Source organism: Lactuca virosa, chromosome 5, assembly GCF_052849685.1.
Source record: "Lactuca virosa cultivar CGN04683 chromosome 5, Lactuca_virosa_CGN04683_v6, whole genome shotgun sequence".
NCBI lineage: Eukaryota > Viridiplantae > Streptophyta > Magnoliopsida > Asterales > Asteraceae > Lactuca > Lactuca virosa.
The window spans coordinates 426,678,920-426,702,533 of record NC_136430.1 but is presented as its reverse complement, the minus strand read 5'-3'; the positions used below and the strand labels follow the sequence as shown (position 1 = coordinate 426,702,533).

The window sequence follows — 23,614 nt, the reverse complement described above, 5'->3', positions numbered from 1 at the left end:
AGACTCCACGCGGCCGCAGATTCGAAGCGAGGGTGATGGCTTCGCACGTGTGAGGGTCCAGGTGTGGCCTTCTGATTGGACCGAGGTCTAAGGTCCGAGGGGGGGGGGGGTTCGTGGCGCACCATGCGAAGCTCGGACACGTCAGGAGAGGCACGCGTCGGACCGCGGTTGGACCAGCACTTCGGATGCGAGGGTTGCGACACGCCTCGCCAGCTGGCCTCGGTGACTCAGCAGTTTCGGACACGTGGCGCGCATGCAACGAAGGTGACGTGGCCGAAGTCCCACCATGCGAAATTTCTCAGATTTGGCATTTTTTTTCAACTTTTGTGCAAAAACTTCTAAAATCCATAACTTTCGCATACGGGCTCCGTTTTTGACGTTCTAAAATCCACAACTTTCGTTTAGACTTCGTCGGCTAATTTTGAATTTAATTTTTATATTATTATTTTTAACAGACCGGGACATGAAATCCGTTAAAAATTCATAACTTCTTCATCCGACGTCCGTTTTCGTCTGTCTTTTTACCGTTGTACTACTATTGACGAGACCTTCGATTCTCGTTTAGGTTGTGTCGGCTAAAAATCACTCGATCTAAAATTCGAGTTTTTAGCTATCTACTACTAAGCTGAAACTTAGAAAAATCATAACTTCCTCATACGAAGTCAGATTTGGACGTTCTAGTTATACATACTCTCGGTTTAACGAACACTACGACTTTCATTTAGATCACTAAGGCTAAAAAGTAGTTTATCAAAAACTCACTTTTTACGTCATTCGGCACCGTGATGGTTTTGTCGCGAAACTTCCACATGTCATAACTTCTTCGTTATAACTCGGATTTCGGTATTCTTTATATATCCGTAATCCTTGTCACGCCCACTACAAGTTTCTTAATAGATATTGGATTTATCTAATATTTATTTTCGACGCTCATTTTTATTCTTAATTAATTAAATCCTAATAATTAAGCATAAAACACATAATTCACATAATATTCACATAATTCCTTTTCATTTCTTCAAAATGAGTTACAAAGGTTAACCTAGACTATTATGTCAATATTAATGCCTAGCCTAGAAACACGGGCGTTACAGCAGGCGCCGCCACTGCTCCTCCTCCTCCCTACAACTTCAGACAGTTGACCTGCTTATGGCCGGTCTGATTGCAGTGAAAACAAATTAAGCCCTTCGCGGGGCAGTCCTTGCTCATATGGCCAAGCTGGCCACATGCATAACATCCCGAGCCTGCGATACGGCAAGCTCCACTGTGTACCCGACTACACTTGGAACATCGACCCCGACCCTGCTGACTCTTGTTGGGAGTGTCTGACGTCTTAGGCTTCTTAGCCTGTCCTACTGCTGCCTGAGCCTGCTCGGGCTTCCGCTTCGTGCGGGATTCCAGCTCCATTTCCCGTTCCTGGGCCTTCTCCACCATTTCATTCAGGGTCTTGCACCCCGTAAAGCTCACAAATTCCCGAATATCGTCCCTCGGCATGGAATGATATCGGGTCCGCCTCATTTCCTCATCGGTAGCGTATTGCGGAATCAACAAAGCTCGTTCCCAAAACTTGGTGGTGATCTCTGCCACAGTCTCGGTGGTCTGCTGCAAATCATGGAACTCTCGCACTAATCGTTGCACCTCAATGGGTGGTGAAAACTCCAAATCAAATCGCCGAACAAACTCAACCCTTGTCATCTCATCCACCCCGGCTGGTCCCAGCTGTCTAGTAACCTCGCCCTACCAATCCCGGGCTCTGTCTCTCAGCATGCAAGAAGCAAACCTAACCTTTGCCACATCCGGGCAAGAGCTCGTGCACTGGGCGTTTTCGATATCCGCCACCCAACGTCGGCTGACAATGGGGTCCCTGACCCCGAAAAACTCTGGCGCCCCACACACCTTGAACTCCCAGAACGAGGGAGTTCGGGCTCCCAACTGGCCCACAACAATCTCAGTCCTGAATGATCTGAGTCTCTCCTCCATGATCTCCATTATGCCCTCCTTGACCGTCCCAAAAATCACTGGGGTAACGTCAAGGATACCCTTCGTAACCTCGGCTGCAATGATCTCGCGCAGCCTCTCATCTATGCCGTCCGTAGTGTCACCCGAATCATTACCGGATCCAGATCCTGATCTTGATCCTCCCGCCCCGAAACGTGTCACTACCATGCTGAACTGGAATGTCATAGATCATAACGATCAGGATTTTCATAAAACGGATCTCTCCACACCGGTCCTCCTTGAAGTCGTCAGAACTACCCTTGGCTCGGGTACAGGTCCTGTGCTTCCAGTAGCACGGGCCCAATACTACCTTCCACACCTACTTGTACCTTTCCCCAAGACTAGACCTGCTAACTCCAAGTCGTCCAAATAAACCATATACCACCAACCACCGCATAACCCAAATCCTAGACTGTTCTAAGATTTTCTCTACCCACATCAAACAGACCAATCATAATAGGTTGCCTTTATGCATGCAAATTATACACAAAAGAGGATCAAATAGACTTTCGAATAAAAGATTCTACCCTAGGACCACAACCAGACAAGGAACAGGAAATAAGGCCAAATCGATCATTTTAAGGCTATAAGCTCCTAACCATATATAATTTTAAAAGCATACACATAGCAAATTCCATATGATCATCCAAATATCAGAATAACATGGCTAGCACATTGGGGAACTACTTACTTGGCTCGGCTGATCACGCGCGTTGCACTCTCATCTTTTCCTTCTTTCAAAAGCTTTTTATGCCATTTTGAAAACAAATTTACCATTTCCTTAGCTTGAGTCCTGACACACCCGAGAATATGCCTGAATCCCTTAAAACAAGGCTCTGATACCATCTTGTAACAACCCAAATTTTACAAAGAAAGTTTTCATTTATAATTAGTCAACCACATTTCGTAAAACCTGAAGATTCCAATAATTGTTTTCAAAACCACCAACATTACAACATTATTATTTTCAAAACATCAGAGTGTCCCCCAAACCATATCGGAAAAGAGAGATAGAGTGCATGCCGCGTAATCATGCCTTGCCTTTGCCCTTGGGCTCCGATGTACCTGAAACAAACCCACAAACGGTAAGCTGAAAGCTTAGTGAGTCCCCCCCAGAGCATACCCCACACAAACCACATATCACATTAGCTATAAAGCTACCTCTACCACATATCACATGTCAATTAGCCATGAAGCTATCTCTACTGTTAGCCACAAAGGCTATCTCTACCGTCAACCATAAAGGCTGTCTCTACCATTGGCCATAAGGCCATCTCTACCATTATCCATAAGGCTATCTCTACCGTTAGCCAAAAAGGCTATCTCTACCACATATCATCCACACATACATATCACACCTCTACATAACAAGTAAACCAACTATCATAAAATGGGCTGGCCTTGGCGCCTTAGACCCGTTGGTATGGAGAGAAAATTCACCTCACAAAGCTGAATCGGCAACTAAATTCCGGTATGTCCTGTGCTGCTCTTCCCAAACTGCCTATAATCAATGAGTAAATAACTCAGCATAATCCTATAAATACCCCCAGGGTCAACCCTGGTCAAAGTCAAGGTCAACAATCCATATTGACCGTGACTCGTCGAGTACAATCGTTCACACGTCGGGTTCCTAGCTTAATTCATCGACTCGCCGAGTCACCCGAGGGACTCGTCGAGTTCCCTGATGTTCACGGCCGTAAACCACCAACCGCACACCCTTGACTGTGAACCCCTGGCCGTAAACCTTTGGCCGTGAACGAGGAAACCCTCTCGACTCGCCGAGTCTCTTGCACGACTTGTCGAGTCCCTATCAGTCCATTATGTTTACGACCTATTCCAGTGGGACTAAAGGTCCCAAACTTCAGATCTATACTCTACTAGTGTAGATAACACGTAAAGTTGCAAACTTTACGTGCATGCAAGGCCTCTCATGGCCATAATACTCAAAACTAACCCTTAACAAGGTTTTCATGCATGGAGAGGGAATGAGCTCATAAAAAGATGTAACTTTATGACTTCTGGGACCTAAGAAGGTTCAGATCTGGAACCATATCCTTGTGATAGGTCCAGATCCAACCTTGATTCCCTTTCCTTCTATGATGGCCATAATCTTCCAAAAGAAATTTAAGGATCTTAAACTGAAAGTGACAGATTGATACCTCAAACGAATGCCCAACACGAGATAGACGCTTGATCTAGTGCTTTTCCCCTTGGTACTTCCTCTTCAAGCTTGGAATTCTCCCCAAAATCCCAAAGATAGCCCCCAAATGCACTCACTTCACACCTTTGAGAGTTCGCGGCCGTAAACGGTCTTTTATCGTGATAAGGGAGGCCTTAAGGGTTTATAATGATGTTTATATATGGGGAAAAACCCCAAAATTACGGTTTTCTCTAAACAGCTCTGACTCGCCGAGTCGGGCCTTCCGACTCGCCGAGTCAGTTTCGACCCGCGTCCAAAATGTCTCGACTCTACTCGACGAGTTGTTCTCCCAACTCGCCGAGTCCATGCATAAAACCTCCCCAATTTGGCAACTTTCCAATCAACACATGAACCATGTGTTACATTTTTATATTCTTTAATGATGTTTACAAATATATTATCATTTTTATTAGTTTTAATGATGTTTTTTATAGGTTATGTATACGAAGGGATGTATAGGGCAAAAAAAAGGAATTAAAAAATTGTTTCGCAACAACAAAGAGTTGTACGACCCTTACACTAACATCATTAAAAATCATTGGGATAGAATGTTGCGTAAGAGTCTTCATGCTGCGGCTTATTGGTTGAATCCGGTCTTTCAATATGATCAAGAAAGTTTTTGTAAGAAACCAGAGGTGGTTGCGGAGGTTATAGATATGATTGAGCGTTACAGTAGTGCTGGTAGTGTCAATGGTCTAAATCCCATGGACCAACTAAAGTTGTTTCGTGAGCATGAAGGTAGTTTTGGTAGAACACTTGCTTTTGCTTCTCGTAATACTACTCATCCAGGTAACATTTTTTAAAATTTTTATTAATGGTGAATTTTTGTAAAAAGATTATAATATTATTTTGTTATTTTTCCATTAGATGAATGGTGGAAATTACATGGTGGAGATGCTCCGGAATTGCAAAAATTTGCAATTCGAATTTTAAGCCAAACAACTTCTTCTTCCGGGTGTGAGCGGAATTAGAGTGTCTTTGAGAGAATCCACACTAAAAGAAGGAATCGGTTGGAGCATCAAAGGCTTAATGACCTTGTTTATGTTCACTATAACTTGCGTCTACAAAATAGGTAACTTATACTTTCAAACTTTTTTTCCCTTTCTTTATTTATGTTTAAAAGTATATTTATATTTTTTTCTAGGCTCAAGGATCACAAAAAGTCTTATGACCCGATTGATTATAAAAGCATTGATAAATTTGAGTTTTGGGTGGTTGATGAAACACCGAAAGGTGAACTAAGTTATACCGAATTGGAGAATATGGTTGAAGATGAGCCACCAAACTACAATGAATCGACAAGGTTTGAATCCCAAGTTTCTCAAGGTTATTATTATTTTTATTTATTCTATCAATATTATTGTTATTCTTGTCTTTGAGTTTAAGTTTTGCTAAAATTGAATTTCTATTTGATATTGAAGATGATGATGGAGTTGCTTTAGAACAAATTGACATGGATTCATTTAGATGAAGATTAGAAAGTGATTGAAGTTTGGATTTTGATACATTTCATGGTATTTTGATGTTGTGAACTTTGTTTTTTTAAAACTTGAATCAAGATGTGGTCGATTATTTTTATGATACTTTGTATGTTTGATATTTTTACTTAATGTTGAACTGAACACACTTATTATTATTGGTAATTTTGTTTTGTAGTTTATTTTTGTATTTTTTTATTTTTTAATTTAAAATACAATAATGATGTAATAATGACGTCATCCGGTTCGTCCTGTTTTTTGGACCGGTCTGACCGGTTGACCCATCGAACCGGTATGGCGGCCGGTTCAATGTCCGGTCCGGTTTTCAAAACATTGATATATAGCTCAGAAATCGAATTTTAGATCGTTCGATTTTTATCCAAAAGAATCTAAATGAAAGTCTAAGATCTTATTAATAGGAGTTCAATGATATAAAGACAGTAAAAAACGGAGTCCGTATGTAAAAGTCATGAATTTTACACGGTTGTTAACAGTGTAATCTTCGTAGACTGTTAAAATTAAGATCGATCAATAATTAGCCGAGAACATCTAAATGAAAGTTATAGATCTTTTCGATAGCTACGCGTGGATATAAAGAATGTCAAAAACAAAGTTTGTATGCGAAACTTATAAATTTTTGAAGATATGCAGTTTTACCCACGTCTGATGCCACGAGTCAGCACCAAAGGTGAAGGCTTTCTACCTACGCAATGTCAAATCGTGAGCAGCATGTCTCATGATGTGAGAGGCTCCTGAACAGCCTATAAATAGGTGAGTTTACCTCATTTCTTCATCACCAATCACTCCCAAACATTCCTCTTGTAACACCCATAAAAATCATGCCAATTTTAAACTTTTAAAAACATTTCAAATACTAAAAGTTATTACAAAAAGGTTTCCAAAATAGTTTCATATCAGAGTATCCCAGAAATCCAAATCAAAATGAGGGAGTGTACGGTCACGCCTTCGCCTTCTCGCGGTCAATTCGCTATACCTGAAACAATAATCGATAAATGTAAGCTCGAAGGCTTAGTGAGTTACCCCCATTATACCAACCTCATACAACCATAAACATATCACATATCAAACACAGAACAACCATGCATCTCGAGTCCACAGTGTGACTGGTCCGCCCGCACCGGGCCTTCAGTCCACCTGGTCCACTCTCTGAATCTACAGTATGACTGGACAGCCCGCACCGGGCCTTCAGTCTATCTGGCCCACTCTCCGAGCCTCGACACGTCTGGACCGCCTTCTCGGGGCCTTCAACATATCCGGACCGCTCGTTGGGCCTTCGGCCTGACTATGTGCCCTCCTGGGTCTGCAGTCTATTCGGTCCGCCCTGGGTATGTTGGCCTACAGCACAAAGCAGGACCCGCCTCAACCCAACCCCCATACCAGTCAAACAATCATGTACACATAAATATCATATGCTAGCATGTATATAACAAATAATCATACCGATCTAACAGATCACTAACACAACAACTATCCTATAACCAGGATACCGACCTAACCGGTCACTAACATAACATCATCCTATATACCATGATATCGACCTAAACCAGGTCACTATCAATATACCATCCTAACTACTAGGATGCAGATCTAGCAGGTCAATAAGCGTATCAAGCAAATATCCGGATACAAATCCGATAAAGGGCCAGCCTTGGTGCCTTAGACCCTGTTGATATAGTGAGGATAACTCACCTCACAATACCGGTCTGAACTGAAGTATCGACTCCCGAAGTGCGTCTCACCGAAAATCCCGAACTATCCAAAATAACGAATGCCGAGTCAACATATGGGCTATCAATCCTGACTAAAGGGTCCATATAGTCCATTTTGTCTTTTCTCTAATTTGGGCTAAGGCCCAATACCAAAACAAAACCCATACTAGGTAGGCTTTCCAAGCCCACTAGTGGCCCACTAATGGCCCAAACATCTTATTGGCCCACATTATCTAACTTCTGATGGCCCACTAAGGCCCAAGAACCAAAATCCCCTACATGGCCCAAACCGAGGCCCAAAACTCGCAAGGCCCATATCTCATGAGTACGTTGGGCGTACTCCTATGTACGTTGGGCGTACTAGCTAAATGGTGAGTACGCTGGGCGTACCTGCATGTAGGCTCAGCGTACTCCCCTATTAAGTCACTTTCCCATTAAATGCTTAATACTCCAATCCAGAAGCTACAATCACATATCCAAGTCCTTTTCAATGTCTTAATCCATAAAGTCACTGACTTGGTGACTTTGCATGACCCTAAACTCCAAAATAGCATTCCATTCTCATAGAAAGGATCTTAACTCATGCATGAATCCAATAAGACATTCAAGATGGCAACTTTCTGCCTTAGGGACTCATTTTGAACTGAGAGTGGCAACTCTAAGTCCAGAAATCGGATTTGAACCATAAAGTTCTATACTTGGGACCAAAATGACTTCAAAATCAAACTACACTAGATCCAAGCATTCTTGAGGAAAGTTATGAACTTTATACCTCCAAAGAGTCTCAAATGATGATGCTATTCCAGATCTATGAGCTCAAACTTCCCAAGTTTAGAACAAATTGACATGGATTCATTTAGATGAAGATTAGAAAGTGATTGAAGTTTGGATTTTGATACATTTCATGGTATTTTGATGTTGTGAACTTTGTTTTTTTAAAACTTGAATCAAGATGTGGTCGATTATTTTTATGATACTTTGTATGTTTGATATTTTTACTTAATGTTGAACTGAACACACTTATTATTATTGGTAATTTTGTTTTGTAGTTTATTTTTGTATTTTTTTATTTTTTAATTTAAAATACAATAATGATGTAATAATGACGTCATCCGGTTCGTCCTGTTTTTTGGACCGGTCTGACCGGTTGACCCATCGAACCGGTATGGCGGCCGGTTCAATGTCCGGTCCGGTTTTCAAAACATTGATATATAGCTCAGAAATCGAATTTTAGATCGTTCGATTTTTATCCAAAAGAATCTAAATGAAAGTCTAAGATCTTATTAATAGGAGTTCAATGATATAAAGACAGTAAAAAACGGAGTCCGTATGTAAAAGTCATGAATTTTACACGGTTGTTAACAGTGTAATCTTCGTAGACTGTTAAAATTAAGATCGATCAATAACTAGCCGACAACATCTAAATGAAAGTTATAGATCTTTTCGATAGCTACGCGTGGATATAAAGAATGTCAAAAACAAAGTTTGTATGCGAAACTTATGAATTTTTGAAGATATGCAGTTTTACCCACGTCTGATGCCACGAGTCAGCACCAAAGGTGAAGGCTTTCTACCTACGCAAGGTCAAATCGTGAGCAGCATGTCTCATGATGTGAGAGGCTCCTGAACAGCCTATAAATAGGTGAGTTTACCTCATTTCTTCATCACCAATCACTCCCAAACATTCCTCTTGTAACACCCATAAAAATCATGCCAATTTTAAACTTTTAAAAACATTTCAAATACTAAAAGTTATTACAAAAAGGTTTCCAAAATAGTTTCATATCAGAGTATCCCAGAAATCCAAATCAAAATGAGGGAGTGTACGGTCACGCCTTCGCCTTCTCGCGGTCAATTCGCTATACCTGAAACAATAATCGATAAATGTAAGCTCGAAGGCTTAGTGAGTTACCCCCATTATACCAACCTCATACAACCATAAACATATCACATATCAAACACAGAACAACCATGCATCTCGAGTCCACAGTGTGACTGGTCCGCCCGCACCGGGCCTTCAGTCCACCTGGTCCACTCTCTGAATCTACAGTATGACTGGACAGCCCGCACCGGGCCTTCAGTCTATCTGGCCCACTCTCCGAGCCTCGACACGTCTGGACCGCCCTCTCGGGGCCTTCAACATATCCGGACCGCTCGTTGGGCCTTCGGCCTGACTATGTGCCCTCCTGGGTCTGCAGTCTATTCGGTCCGCCCTGGGTATGTTGGCCTACAGCACAAAGCAGGACCCGCCTCAACCCAACCCCCATACCAGTCAAACAATCATGTACACATAAATATCATATGCTAGCATGTATATAACAAATAATCATACCGATCTAACAGATCACTAACACAACAACTATCCTATAACCAGGATACCGACCTAACCGGTCACTAACATAACATCATCCTATATACCATGATACCGACCTAAACCAGGTCACTATCAATATACCATCCTAACTACTAGGATGCAGATCTAGCAGGTCAATAACCGTATCAAGCAAATATCCGGATACAAATCCGATAAAGGGCCAGCCTTGGTGCCTTAGACCCTGTTGATATAGTGAGGATAACTCACCTCACAATACCGGTCTGAACTGAAGTATCGACTCCCGAAGTGCGTCTCACCGAAAATCCCGAACTATCCAAAATAACGAATGCCGAGTCAACATATGGGCTATCAATCCTGACTAAAGGGTCCATATAGTCCATTTTGTCTTTTCTCTAATTTGGGCTAAGGCCCAATACCAAAACAAAACCCATACTAGGTAGGCTTTCCAAGCCCACTAGTGGCCCACTAATGGCCCAAACATCTTATTGGCCCACATTATCTAACTTCTGATGGCCCACTAAGGCCCAAGAACCAAAATCCCCTACATGGCCCAAACCGAGGCCCAAAACTCGCAAGGCCCATATCTCATGAGTACGCTGGGCGTACTCCTATGTACGTTGGGCGTACTAGCTAAATGGTGAGTACGCTGGGCGTACCTGCATGTAGGCTCAGCGTACTCCCCTATTAAGTCACTTTCCCATTAAATGCTTAATACTCCAATCCAGAAGCTACAATCACATATCCAAGTCCTTTTCAATGTCTTAATCCATAAAGTCACTGACTTGGTGACTTTGCATGACCCTAAACTCCAAAATAGCATTCAATTCTCATAGAAAGGATCTTAACTCATGCATGAATCCAATAAGACATTCAAGATGGCAACTTTCTGCCTTAGGGACTCATTTTGAACTGAGAGTGGCAACTCTAAGTCCAGAAATCGGATTTGAACCATAAAGTTCTATACTTGGGACCAAAATGACTTCAAAATCAAACTACACTAGATCCAAGCATTCTTGAGGAAAGTTATGAACTTTATACCTCCAAAGAGTCTCAAATGATGATGCTATTCCAGATCTATGAGCTCAAACTTCCCAAGTCCTTCCTTGCCAACTTCTTCTTTCCTCTTCCAAGCTTAAAGACACCAAGATGGCATCTCAAGATCAAGATCACACAAGAATGAAGGGATGATAGTGATAAGGAGGCTAGGGTTTGATCCATAATGTTCCTTATATAGTGGTTAGCCCCCAAATTAGGGTTTAGGATCTCTGAGAGTACGTTGGGCGTACTCCTCCCACACCCGCGATCATTTAACCTTCTACGCTGGGCGTACCCCAGCTTACACTGGGCGTACTCACCCAGTTGCCACCTTTTCATGCTTGATCCTTTCTTGCCACTTCCTTTCAAACCAAGGGCTAAAAGTGACATAATTCAAATCCGAGGGATGAATTTGAAGCTACTTGAAAAATGGGATGTTACACCCCCCTCTCTCTCTCTCTCTCTCTCTCTCTCTCTCTCTCTCTATTTCTATATAGATCCCATTTTCCCTTAGTTTTAAGTATCTTGTGAAGCTCTAAGGTCCCGGAGAGCCCGACATCTAGTAGCTAGCAGGCCAGAGTTTTTCCAGTGTAATTTCCGGACTTTTGTCTAGGAAATCTCTATAAGTTAAATTACACTCAACCCTATTTTAGTGTAATTTATATTTATAGTCATAATTCATTATTATGAACCTATAAATAAGATTTATCAATAATTACAATTATAATACTGATTGATCTACTTACGGGAGAGGTATCTAGAATGGTAACATTGGCTTGGTTGTTGGATTTCAGAAAGGATATACGCCAAAATGGTCCTGCCTCCCAACTGTCCTGCCTGGCTGATCCTTACTAGATAGATCTTGATGTTGACATTGGGATTAGTAAGGAACTTAGACTATCATTATTATACTCGTCGGGATTACGAAACTAGACCAAGGCTTAGTACTTTATGTGTCTAGGTGTTTTCAAAGTACGAAGTGAAGCGCTGCCAAACTCGTCAGTCATCCACTTTATCAAGTGAGTGCATAGTTACATTCATCTTACACATATATATGAAGTATATAGATAATTACATGCTTTATGTGCTTATTATATGTGTCAAAAATGTTATGTGTTAGATAAAATAATATGAGATAACATTTAAATTGATTGAATCATATAAGTATTATACACTTATAAATATGTATTGGGTAGTGATAAATTATGAGTTCAGGCATATAAGAGAGTAGAACTTGTATACTTCATTTGAAAATACTAATATATGTAAATATACTCTCATAACTAGGATATAGTCTTGTATAATGTAGTATTATCCAAAGGTTAAGAGTTTTATCCAACATATATTAGATCCAGGACCGTTGTGTAAAGTCATTTTCCAAAATTTAGTTTGTTAGCATGGCATGTAACCTCCGTCAAAAGTGTAAAATGAGTGAAAACTAGTAGAAAATGGGGTATGAACTCACCTTGATGATTTTTCCTTAGAAGATGATACAAGTATCAAGTATTGAAAGATAAAACCTTCTTGAACTTTAAGATCTTGCCTAGGGTTTTTGGTTCAAGATTATGAATAAGATAACCAAAAGATGAGGATAGAGGGATGATAGAATCTCGAAGATATGAAGAAAACTTACCCTAAATCCTTGCTAAACACTTGCCAAAAAGCCTTGAATTAACTAGGGTGTTCTTGGAGAGATTAAAGAGAATGAGAGTGAGTTCGAAGGTGGAAGGAGGATGGGAGGGCCTTTTGGACGCAAATAAGAGAGAGGGAGGGAGGGTGGCGAGTGTCTTGCATTGGGAAGGGGAAAGGTAAGCCCTTTCCATTTGTTTATTAAAGTTAAGGCTTTTTTATTATAAAAATCAAGGTATGGTTTCTTGATTATTTATATATAAAGAGATCATGATGATGTTGGGAAGATATGAAATGGTTGGGATAGAGGGGACAAGATTTGTCTCTTATTAGTTTTACAAACAAACTAGACTCTTTTATAAAAGCTTGGTATTTTTATAAAAGTGTGGTAAAAGTGTTGTGTAAACTGAGTAATTTGTAAGGTATAATAACTACTAAAAATCATGTTATTTAATATTAATAATAGTAATATTAAAACCTTATAATTTAATTGTTTTCCCCAATCCGTTGTGTAAAATATGAGCGTTAAAACGTGATAACTTTCGTTTTCTCGATGTATGACCTTTTTCCGGAAAAAATAACCAGAGTATAAAACTAAATACTAGGTCATATTATGTTCCATACGTTTATGGATTTGTGAACACATATACATCGTTTTATGAATATTATTTATATCAAATAATATTTGTGTGATTTATCGAATTTCTACACTGTCGTAGGCTATTATTCAGAATTCAAGCGTTTACTCGATAATTGATTCAAAATGGCATATGTAGTATTATAATATTCAATAATACATTAGGAAAGTTATGGAATTTACATTTCACTATTTTAACCTATTTTACACTTCAGTTGACTTTTGTTGACCAAAATTGATGGATGTCACACTAGGGTTTGTTGTGGCTCCGACGACCCCGAGCTTCAAGACGGCTAGGGTACCTTCTTCAGATTAGATTCCACTTCAAGAAATATGAATGTCGTTTATTTCAACCAAAAATTCAAAAAAATATTACTTTTAGTGAGAGAAAGTAAAGAGAGAAAGCTTCAAAAAAATATGAGAGAAAACGAGGAAATAAATGGAACACAGGGAAATATATGTAGGTTTTTTGTTTATTTTTAATTTATGAGTTGGAATTTCTGTAATACTAGCTAATCGGCTTTATTCTGAAGGAGTTAATGAAAGGGTAAATAACATTTTAATCCACCAAACTTATCGTGTTTGTTTTAAAATGTCACTAAACTATTGTTTTTGCACATTAAGGGAATAACCTTACATTTCTCTGTTTTAAAATACCCTTATGTTACCTGAAACCGGATTCAAAGGTAATATACATGCCAGGAAGGGTTTGACTGCCATGTCAACATCCACCTGGATTATTATTATTATTTTGTTCTTGAAACTTTCTTTGGTCATGTTCATTATGAAACCCAGTATTATTCATATTGTTTGTAGAACATTCAAACACCATCACCTTAAACCACTGCCTGCCACCTTATATCACCATCTACAACCACCATCATGATTTCCCTTTCATCTTCTTTAGATAAAAATTTACACAAAAATATCCTTTATCAACAAAAGTATTTACACAGAAAATATCCTTTACTAGCAAAACTAAACCCAAAGATAATCCATTAAAAACAAAGATTAAACTAGAAAAACCCATAGCTAGCAAAAAAATCTAGATTTGATACACCAAGAACACAAAAGCCCCACCATCCTATCTTCCCAAAAAAACCCAGATCAAAAGTGCCACCATCTGATGAAGATGAAAACCCCAAACGATCAAAATCGAAAAAATGGAGAAGTAATCAAATCCCATCCTATCTTCCCAAAAACCCAGATCAAAAGTGCCACCATCTGATGAAGATGAAAACCCCAAACGATCAAAATCGAAAAAATGGAGAAGTAATCGAATCTGTAAAACCCTATTGATCAAAAATGAAAAAATAGAGAAGAAATCGAATCTGTAAGACGGCGTCGTATTGACTGGCTTCACCGGGATCTTCGATTCTAAGCGTCCTCTGATTCAAAACTGAGTACTTTGGTTTCTTTAGATCATCTTCTGAATTGTAAGGATTAATCAACACATCTTGTCTTGAGTGTTTTCCCAAGATCGGCATCGGCTCACAGGGGTGTGAGGTTAGGGTTCTTGTAGGTGTTAATGGTGACAAAAACAAAATAGAGGTCCAGTAATTTGAAGGGTGGATTGGAATTGGAGGGCAGATGGAGTTGGGATCTTCGAATTTCAGCGACCGGAGATGGTGATGTGGTGTGGTATGTAGGGATGAGATGAGATGTTGCAAGATGTTAGGATGATTTCTTTTACTTGAGGGATGCGAAGTAGATACCCATGGTAGTTGGTTGTCGATGGAGATGGGTTGCCTATGATTAGGTTTAAGTTTTCATTTTTTTAAAATTTGTTTTGATTAATATTATTATCAAAACAATGACATATAAATAATAACAACTAAAATAATTAAGAAAAACCAAACAATGGTGACTACGCATCCACCTCACAACTTTTTGTACGACTTAGCATTGAAACCTCTTATAAGGGGTTAAAGGACCATTTCAACCGGTCACATTCAACTTCATTCCCTTAATGTGCAAAAAAAAATAGTTTAGTGACCTTTTAAAACAAACACGATAAGTTTGATGGGTTAAAATGATATTTACCCTTAATGAAACAAGTAGATTGTTTTCCTAATGCAATTATTGTATATAATCTTGCCGACTATTCTAGTAACAGTGACGTCTGCAGAAAGAAGTTTCTTAAAATTGAAGTTGTTAATGTCGTACTTAAGGTTCACAATGTCACAAAGAAAGACTTAATGGATTGGAAATTATAACTATTGAGAACGAATATGTTTGAGAATATTGACTACGAAGAGTTGGTGGCCAATTTGCTTCCAAAAATGTTAGGAGAGCATCATGATTCATGTAACCATGTAAGATTATATATAATATTATCGTTCTTTTGTTATGATTGTTTTTATAATATTTATTGACTTATCATAGTATTAACGAACTTTGCTTACATATAAAAAAATAATATATTTAAGGACCTGTTTTTATTTTTTACACAAGACCCTCAAAATCAAAGGATCTCCCTTGGATGGAAGATATGGATGTGGTTTGTTTTAGATCGAGCATATTCCCTTATACCCACTCTCTCATTGAACAAAAACAACCAAAACTAAATTAAATCATCATATCATATCATTATATCATATCTATATCATACTATCCTACTATACTTATAAAGTAGACATTTTTTCTATCACCTCAAGCATTTGAAACCCCCACACAAATTTCCAAGCACATCATGCATTTGAAACTCCCACACCTTTTCACCTTTAAAGTAATTAATCACACATCATGAAAGGTTTTATAACTAATATAATATATTTAATAATCAATTAATGGATAGTATGCTATAAAAATGTCATTGTATTTGAGTAGACACACAAATACAAATCACATACAAAATTCACAAAGAAAACAAGTTTAAAGGTTTTGTGTTGGTTTGAGGGCTTTGGACCATTTTTCGAGCCATGTTATTATGTTAAAGTTTTTAATTTGTAAGTTTGTTATATACTAATTCTTTTTTTTATTTATTTGTATTGGTTTAAGTATTCTTTTAAGACAATCATTGTATGTTGTGGTTGAAACTTTAATGTAAATTAGATTAGATTCATGTTATCGATCATATGTTATAGAAAGTGATATAGATAATATTTAATTAAATATTGTATATATGTTTGTATGTTTGTGTTGCTTCAAAGTAATAATTAATAAAAAATCATGGATATGCAATATTATCAATAGTATCTATGTAAATCTCTTTAAAATACAAATTGTCTATCTTATCACTTTATATTTTAGTATATGTTTAACATTTTAATTATAATAATAAGTGTCTTTGAAAAGTTTTCTTGCGTTTATTAATAATAATAAGTGGTTTTAAAACTAATGAACCATAGTTATAAATAATAAAATCAAATTATAAAAATCATGGATATGTCATATTATCTATGCAAGTCTCTTTTGAAATGCAAATTGCCTATCTTATCAGTTTATTATTTAGTGTATGTTTCACATTTTAATAGTAATATTAAGTGTTTCTTAAAAGTCTTCTTTAACTTAATAATAATAATAAGTGGTTTAAAACTAAAGAACAATAATTTTAAATAATAATAACATCAATTTATAAATTACATAACGTTAACAACAAATAAATTATAAGGTTTTATAACTTATATAATATGTTTAATAATCAATTAGTGGATAGTATATTATAAAAATGTCATTCTCTTTGAGTAGACACACAAATACAACTCACATACAAAATTCACAAAGAAAACAAGTTTAAAGGTTTTGTGTTGGTTTGAGGGCTTTGGACCATTTTTCAAGCCATGTTATTACGTTAAAGTTTTTAATTTGTAAGTTTGTTATATACTATTTTTTTATATTATTCTTGGTTTAAGTATTCTTTTAATACAATCATTGTATGTTGTGGTTGAAACTTTAATGTAAATTAGATTAGATTCATGTTATTGATCATATGTTATAGAAAGTAATACAGATAATATTTAATTACATATTATATATATGTTTGTATGTTTGTGTTGCTTCAAAGTAATAATTAATAAAAAATCATGGATAAGCAATATTATCCATAGTATCCATGTAAGTCTCTTTAAAATACAAATTGTCTATCTTATCACTTTATATTTTAGTATCTGTTTAACATTTTAATTATAATAATAAGTGAATTTTAAAAGTTTTCTTTTGTTTATTAATAATAATAAGTGGTTTTAAAACTAATGAACCATAGTTATAAATAATAAAATCAAATTATAAAAATCATGGATATGTCATATTATACATGCAAGTCTATTTTGGTAATCAAGTCTTCATCTTGGCTTATAGTTTCTTAGATCTATTTATGTCTCTTTCATGAGAGTTTTCGTCCATAGAGCTTGATCTATGGGACAAGGACATCCCAAGCAAGATCCTTTCAGATCTGGAATCCGTAAGGGTAGTTAAGGCATAAAGGTGCAAGCTTTATGCCATTAGAAAACCCCCATGCAAGCTTTAACGAGTGTTTTGGCCTTTTGAGCCATCTGCCCCATGCATGAACGTCAAGATTGTAACTTTACGTATATTATGGGCCCTAGGAGGCTAGATCTATGTTCTGAATGTGTTAAACCCAACTAAAATCAACTGTATGGACATGGACTTTGGGGGACTCGGCGAGTCGTTCATGGGACTCGACGAGTCGGGGTATGGTTCCTCAACCCTTTTCTGTTTTGATCGAACTGGTTGAGTCTAGAAGAGGACTCAATAAGTTAGATGTGAAACTGGACCTGGAAATCATGGAACTCGACGAGTTCATAAGGAACTCGGCGAGTCTAGGGCTAAATGTGCCTTCTTGCATGAAGGAGGACTCGACGAGTTCAAGGATGAACTCAGCGAGTCAGTTGAAGAATGTCCCGACTTTGTATGAAGGAGAACTCGGCGAGTGTGTGCAATACTCGGCGAGTAAGATCGGGGTTTTGGTGTTTTAAGGATTTGGGGACTCGGCGAGTTATTGGGTCAACTCGGTGAGTCGAGTCAACCAGACGTTGACTTTGACCCATAGTTGACTTTGACCAAGGTGTTGACCTTGACTTTGGCTTTGACCTGAGTAACCCTTGTAAGGGTTAAGAGTATGTAATGGTAAATTAAGTAAGGGTGTTATGTGTAGGAGTTGAGAGGGGTTGATCCCGGCATCGAGGAAAGTTCAGACTGCACGACATTGAGGTGAGTTACCTTCCAGTAGAAGTGGGTCTACGGCCACAATGCCGACCCACTAGTAGGGATTCTATATCGAGTAGTTGTCTTTGTGATAATTACTTGGGTTTGCCGCTATCTGATGTGTTTTACATGCTAGCATAATATGATGTTATGTGATAGTGGTAGTAAGGGGAATAGTCCCCGGTCACCGGTCGATAGGGCCGAAGGGGTAGTATAGTACCCCAGCTATGCTAGACAATATGATTATGATACGTTATTATGAAGTAGTAGTATGGGTGAAATAGTCCCCGTAACCGGTGAGATAACCGGAGGGGTAGGTCGGACACCCGGGTATGTCTGACAGGGGTAGGTTAGGCACCCCGGTATGCCTAGCAGGGTAGCTCGGGCACCCAGATATGACTGACAGTATGTGTATAGTATGGTATGTGGTATGATGGGGGAACTCACTAAGCTTCGTGCTTACAGTTTTCAGTTTTGTTTCAGGTACTTCTTCAACGAAGGGGAATAAGTCGGCACGGTAGCAGCGCATCGCACACACACAATTTTCCGCATATGGGATTTCTGGGATTTATACTCTGACATTATTATTATTCTATGACATGTTTTATGACATTTGACTTGTGGGTTATGAGTTGATATGATATGGATGTTGCTTTTCAGTAAATGATTTTAATAAACTACTTAATCAAAATGAAATTTTTGGTCATGATTTTTTGGATGTTACAAGTGTAACACTCATTCTCCCCTAATCCACTGTTCACATATATATTTTTTTAAGATTGGTCGCAATACATAACGATTACTGTAGTTTTAAAATCTAAATCATCATTTTATTTGGACCGTCCATTCTCTTCCAATATTTGATAGCTTTAAGGACAAAAATGAAAGTACAATACAGAAGTAGTTTTTTTTTAAATATAATAATGAAAAATTTTCAATAAGTAGGTTTTATTAAATAAAAAATAATAATTGTTTAAAATAATGTAAAACTAAAGAATAGATTATATTATATTAAAAAAATATTGTTATTTGAAATAATAATAATAATAATAATAATAATAATATAGAAAATACAAAATATTCAAATAAATTATTTATAATTTAGTTAAAAATACCTATAGTTTAAAATAATTTTAAATAAAAAACATAATTCAATTTGATTCAAACACAACTTTTTATATATTTCTTATCGTATACTTAAAATTATTATAATATTAGTTACAACTTAGTATAAAAATTATTATTTCAATGATAAGTGCTTATAATGGGGATAGAGAATATACATTACAGCCCCACCTAAGCGTAGGTACTATACCTATAAAATATGTTGTTTTAACTTTGTAAATATACCCGATTTGGTTTTCACTTGGTAAATATATCATCATTGATAACATTTCTTTCCTCCATTATCGTTTTACCATCCCTATTTTCTTTCCTCCATTATCGTTGATTACTTCACCCCAGTGAACATTACTTTTTTCCACTGTCACGAAGATTTTAGATAATCAATATTCTTGTTTCTTTATCAAAACTATTGCGTCGATCTTGAATCTACATTTTTAATTGTTAATCGTGAATCCCCTAAACATAATCTTTATATAGTAAAACATCGTATTTTAATGAGGTTTAGTACCTAAGCTTAGGTGGGGCTGTAATGTATATTCACTTTTCCCTTTTATAATATATAATTGTTAATATTTATATTACATTATTGGTCACAACTCAAGAATTTAAAACTCCCACTACAACTTAATAGTTTTTTTTAATTTAAATGTAATTATAATTTCAAATTTAATGTACATAGCGGTGCCTCTATATTTTCCACTACATTCAAAAGTTTTTAAATTTATGGCTATTAATGTGCAATGCCGTTTAATTTCCACTTATTTATTATATACATTGTAGCTATATTAGTAGTATATAAGTAAGTTTTGATTAAAAATCATATGTTTGAAAAGATTTATGATTCAAAATGAAAGAGTTGAAAAAAAATAAGTTTTGTCGCATCAATGGTTATTTCAACACAGATTTTTTATAACAATGTTTCTATATATCAAATGTATGTTGATTTCTGAATATTCATTTGAATGATTTATAAGTGTTTAATAAGTTTTGTTTGTTGTAAATGTTATAATAGATGTTGTAGTGTTTTTATTTTATTAAAAGCTATAGTGTTTTTCCATACTATTTGTTATTTGTTTTATATACAAATCGGCATATGTTTTATATATGATTTCCACAACTAAAACGTTCTATAAAATCATCAAAAGTTGTAGTATTTGTTTTTTCATACTACTTTGTATTTGTTATATATAGAAATCAATATATGTTTGATATATAATTTACACAACATAAAACAGTCTATAAAATTATGAATTAATAGTGGAAATAACTAATGATATAAATTTATTACAATTAATAAAACTAATATGTTAACTATAGAGTTTGTTTTGCTACTGACATTGATTTTTTATGTATAAATATTAAATCACAATTTGTTAAATCACGATTTGATCAAAAGCACGAAATATATACGCAGATTATATTTTATAAATGAATTCTTTTTATAATGAACTTTTGAATCTTGAAAATACATATAAACAAACTTTCTATATTGAGTACCTAACTGAATTTATGATTTTAGAATTGAACAAAAAGTTATTCAATAAAAACATACTTTTTTGGATAGCAACTTACGAGATTATAGAAAAATAGAACTATTGAACAATAAAGAAAGGGTAAACAAGAGAAAGAGTGTTTTACTAAATAAGTTGAATAATGTTTTATAAACAAAAAAGCGTGTTTTATTACAATGTCTTCATCCCACATCGATGGTGAGAGTAAACAAGAGAACGTTTCCTCTTCTATAAATAGGAAAGGTTGTGAAATGTTTCAAAGGGACCAAACCATGAGAACTTCCTTATGCCTACCTTTTTAGGATGTTGAGGGTATTCTTTGGTGAGATTGTCTTTATTGGCAACTGTCCATTTAAGTTTTAGAATCCCGAAAATGGTTTTGAACAAGATTTTTTTAGGTTCAAACAGAGTTCCAGTTGAAAAACCGTTATGTAGTTTGGTATATTGAGTTGAATCGGTCTGAGTTTGATCAATTTGGACCGATAAAGGAAACATTTTCCTTTCAGCACATACATTTGAAACTCTCATGATTTTTCAAATTGTTTCTAATAATATTATAAATAAGTTATCTAAACATGAAATTATAATTGTTTGAAAAATAAATTTGATTCAAAAACACAAAATATATAGAAATCGGGTTTCAATAGAAAAAACGTTATGTAGTTTGGTATATTAAGTTGAATCGGTCCGAGTTTGATCAATTTGGACCGATAAATGAAGCATTTTCCTTTCACCACATACATTTGAAACCCCCATGATTATTCAAATTATTTATAATAATATTATAAGTTATATAATGTTATATAAATATAAAAAAATCTACCTAAACATAAAATTATAATTGTTTGAAAAATCACTTTGATTCAAAAGCACGAAATATATACTCGATTATATTTTATAAATCAATTCATTTTATAATGACATTTTGAATCATGAAAATACATATAAACAAACTTTCTATATTAAGTACCTAACTGAATTTATAATTTTAGGATTTAACAAAAAGTTATTCAATAAAAACTTAATTTTTTATAGCAACTTACGAGATTACTGAAAAATGGAACTACTGAATAATAAATTTTCTGGATAACGTTTTATTTTTATTATTTAATATTTTATTTAACAAAATGAAATTATTGGCAAATAAAGAAATGAGTTTAATTAAAATGTCTTCATCCCACATTGATCGTAAGAGTAAACAAGAGAATGTATTCTCCTCTATAAATAGGAAAGGTTGTGAAATATTTCAAAGGGACTAAGCCATGAGATCTTCATTGCATCTAACTTTGTAGGACGTTGAGTGTATTCTTTGGTGAGATTGTCTTTGTCGACAAGTGACCAATTAAATTTCAGAATTTCGAAAATGATTTTGGACCGTATTTTTTAGATTTGGATCGAGTTTAATAAGGATCCGAGTGTCTTCTGGCTGAGTTAGGCAAACTCGCTTCCATTGGAGGCCGAGTTTAAGTAACATGTCGCGTATTTGGTTGTGTTAGCCAAGTTTTACAACCCTGTATGTAATACAATTTAAAGTTTTAACCTTATAAAAGACGTCACTATTATCATATGTTCTACATAATTATAGTAATATTTATGATACAAAACATTTTTTTTACTATTTAAGATAAAAAGTTGTCTCTATTATCATATGTTGTACAGAATGATAAAATTTAAGATAGATAAAAAGATGTCTCTATTATCGTATTTTCTACATAATGATAATTAATATAAACGTTTTAATTTAATATGAAATTATTATTTAATAGATAACAATAACGATTTATTTATTTAAATTTTTTTTTCTATTTTAATCATATAACTTTGTATATGCAAAACATTTCAAGTTCCAACCTTATCTCTTATAATATAGTTCAACATAATAACAATACTAAAAATCCTTTTTTATATTTTTTATGAAATTATTATTTAATTGTTAATAACAATGATTTAGTTATTTTTTATATAAAATATTTTTTTATATCCCACGCAACGCGCGGGGATTCGCCTAGTATACTTATAAATGAAGCATTTTTCCTTTCACCACATTCATTTGAAACTCCCTTTCATTTTTCCTTTCACCACATTCATTTGAAACTTCCATGACTGTAACATCCCAAAAATACCAGCTAAAAATTTCATTTTTAAATTAGGTTAATACATAAAAACATCGTTACAAAACATTCATAATATTAATTCATGTCTGAAAACCGGTAACATCATAGTAAAATATTCAGAGTACATCCCAGAAAATCCATAGTGCGGAAACAAGAGTATGTGTGATATGCCGCTACCGCGCCGGCTCCTTTCCCCTAGCTGAAGAGGTACCTGAAACAAAACTGTAAACTGTAAGCACGAAGCTTAGTGAGTTCCCCCATCGTACCACATACCATACTATCACATAACATACAGATACTGTCAGGCATATCTGGGTGCCCGACCTACCCCTTTGGTCCTTTCGACCGGATACTGCCCAGCATATCTGGGTGCTGGCCTCCCCTTCGGTCCTTTCGACCGGATACTGCCTAGCATATCTGGGTGCTGGCCTCCCCTTCGGTCCTTTCGACCGGGTACTGGGGACTATTTCACCCCTCTACTACTACCACATAACATATATCACATAACCATAATCTGTCTAACATGACTGGGTATGACTACCCCTTTCGGCCCTATCGACCGGAAATCCTAGAGACTATCTCCCATACTGCTACTAGCATATAACATCATATCATACTAGCACATAACATATCAGGTAGTAGCAAACCTAGATGAT

General features: G+C 36.1%; 1 pseudogene; it reads left to right on the top strand.

Annotated features, from left to right (window-relative positions):
• Positions 1–5,669, top strand: part of LOC145114115 (uncharacterized) — a 37,618-nt pseudogene extending 31,949 nt beyond the window's left edge.
• Positions 5,670–23,614: the final 17,945 nt, after the last annotated feature.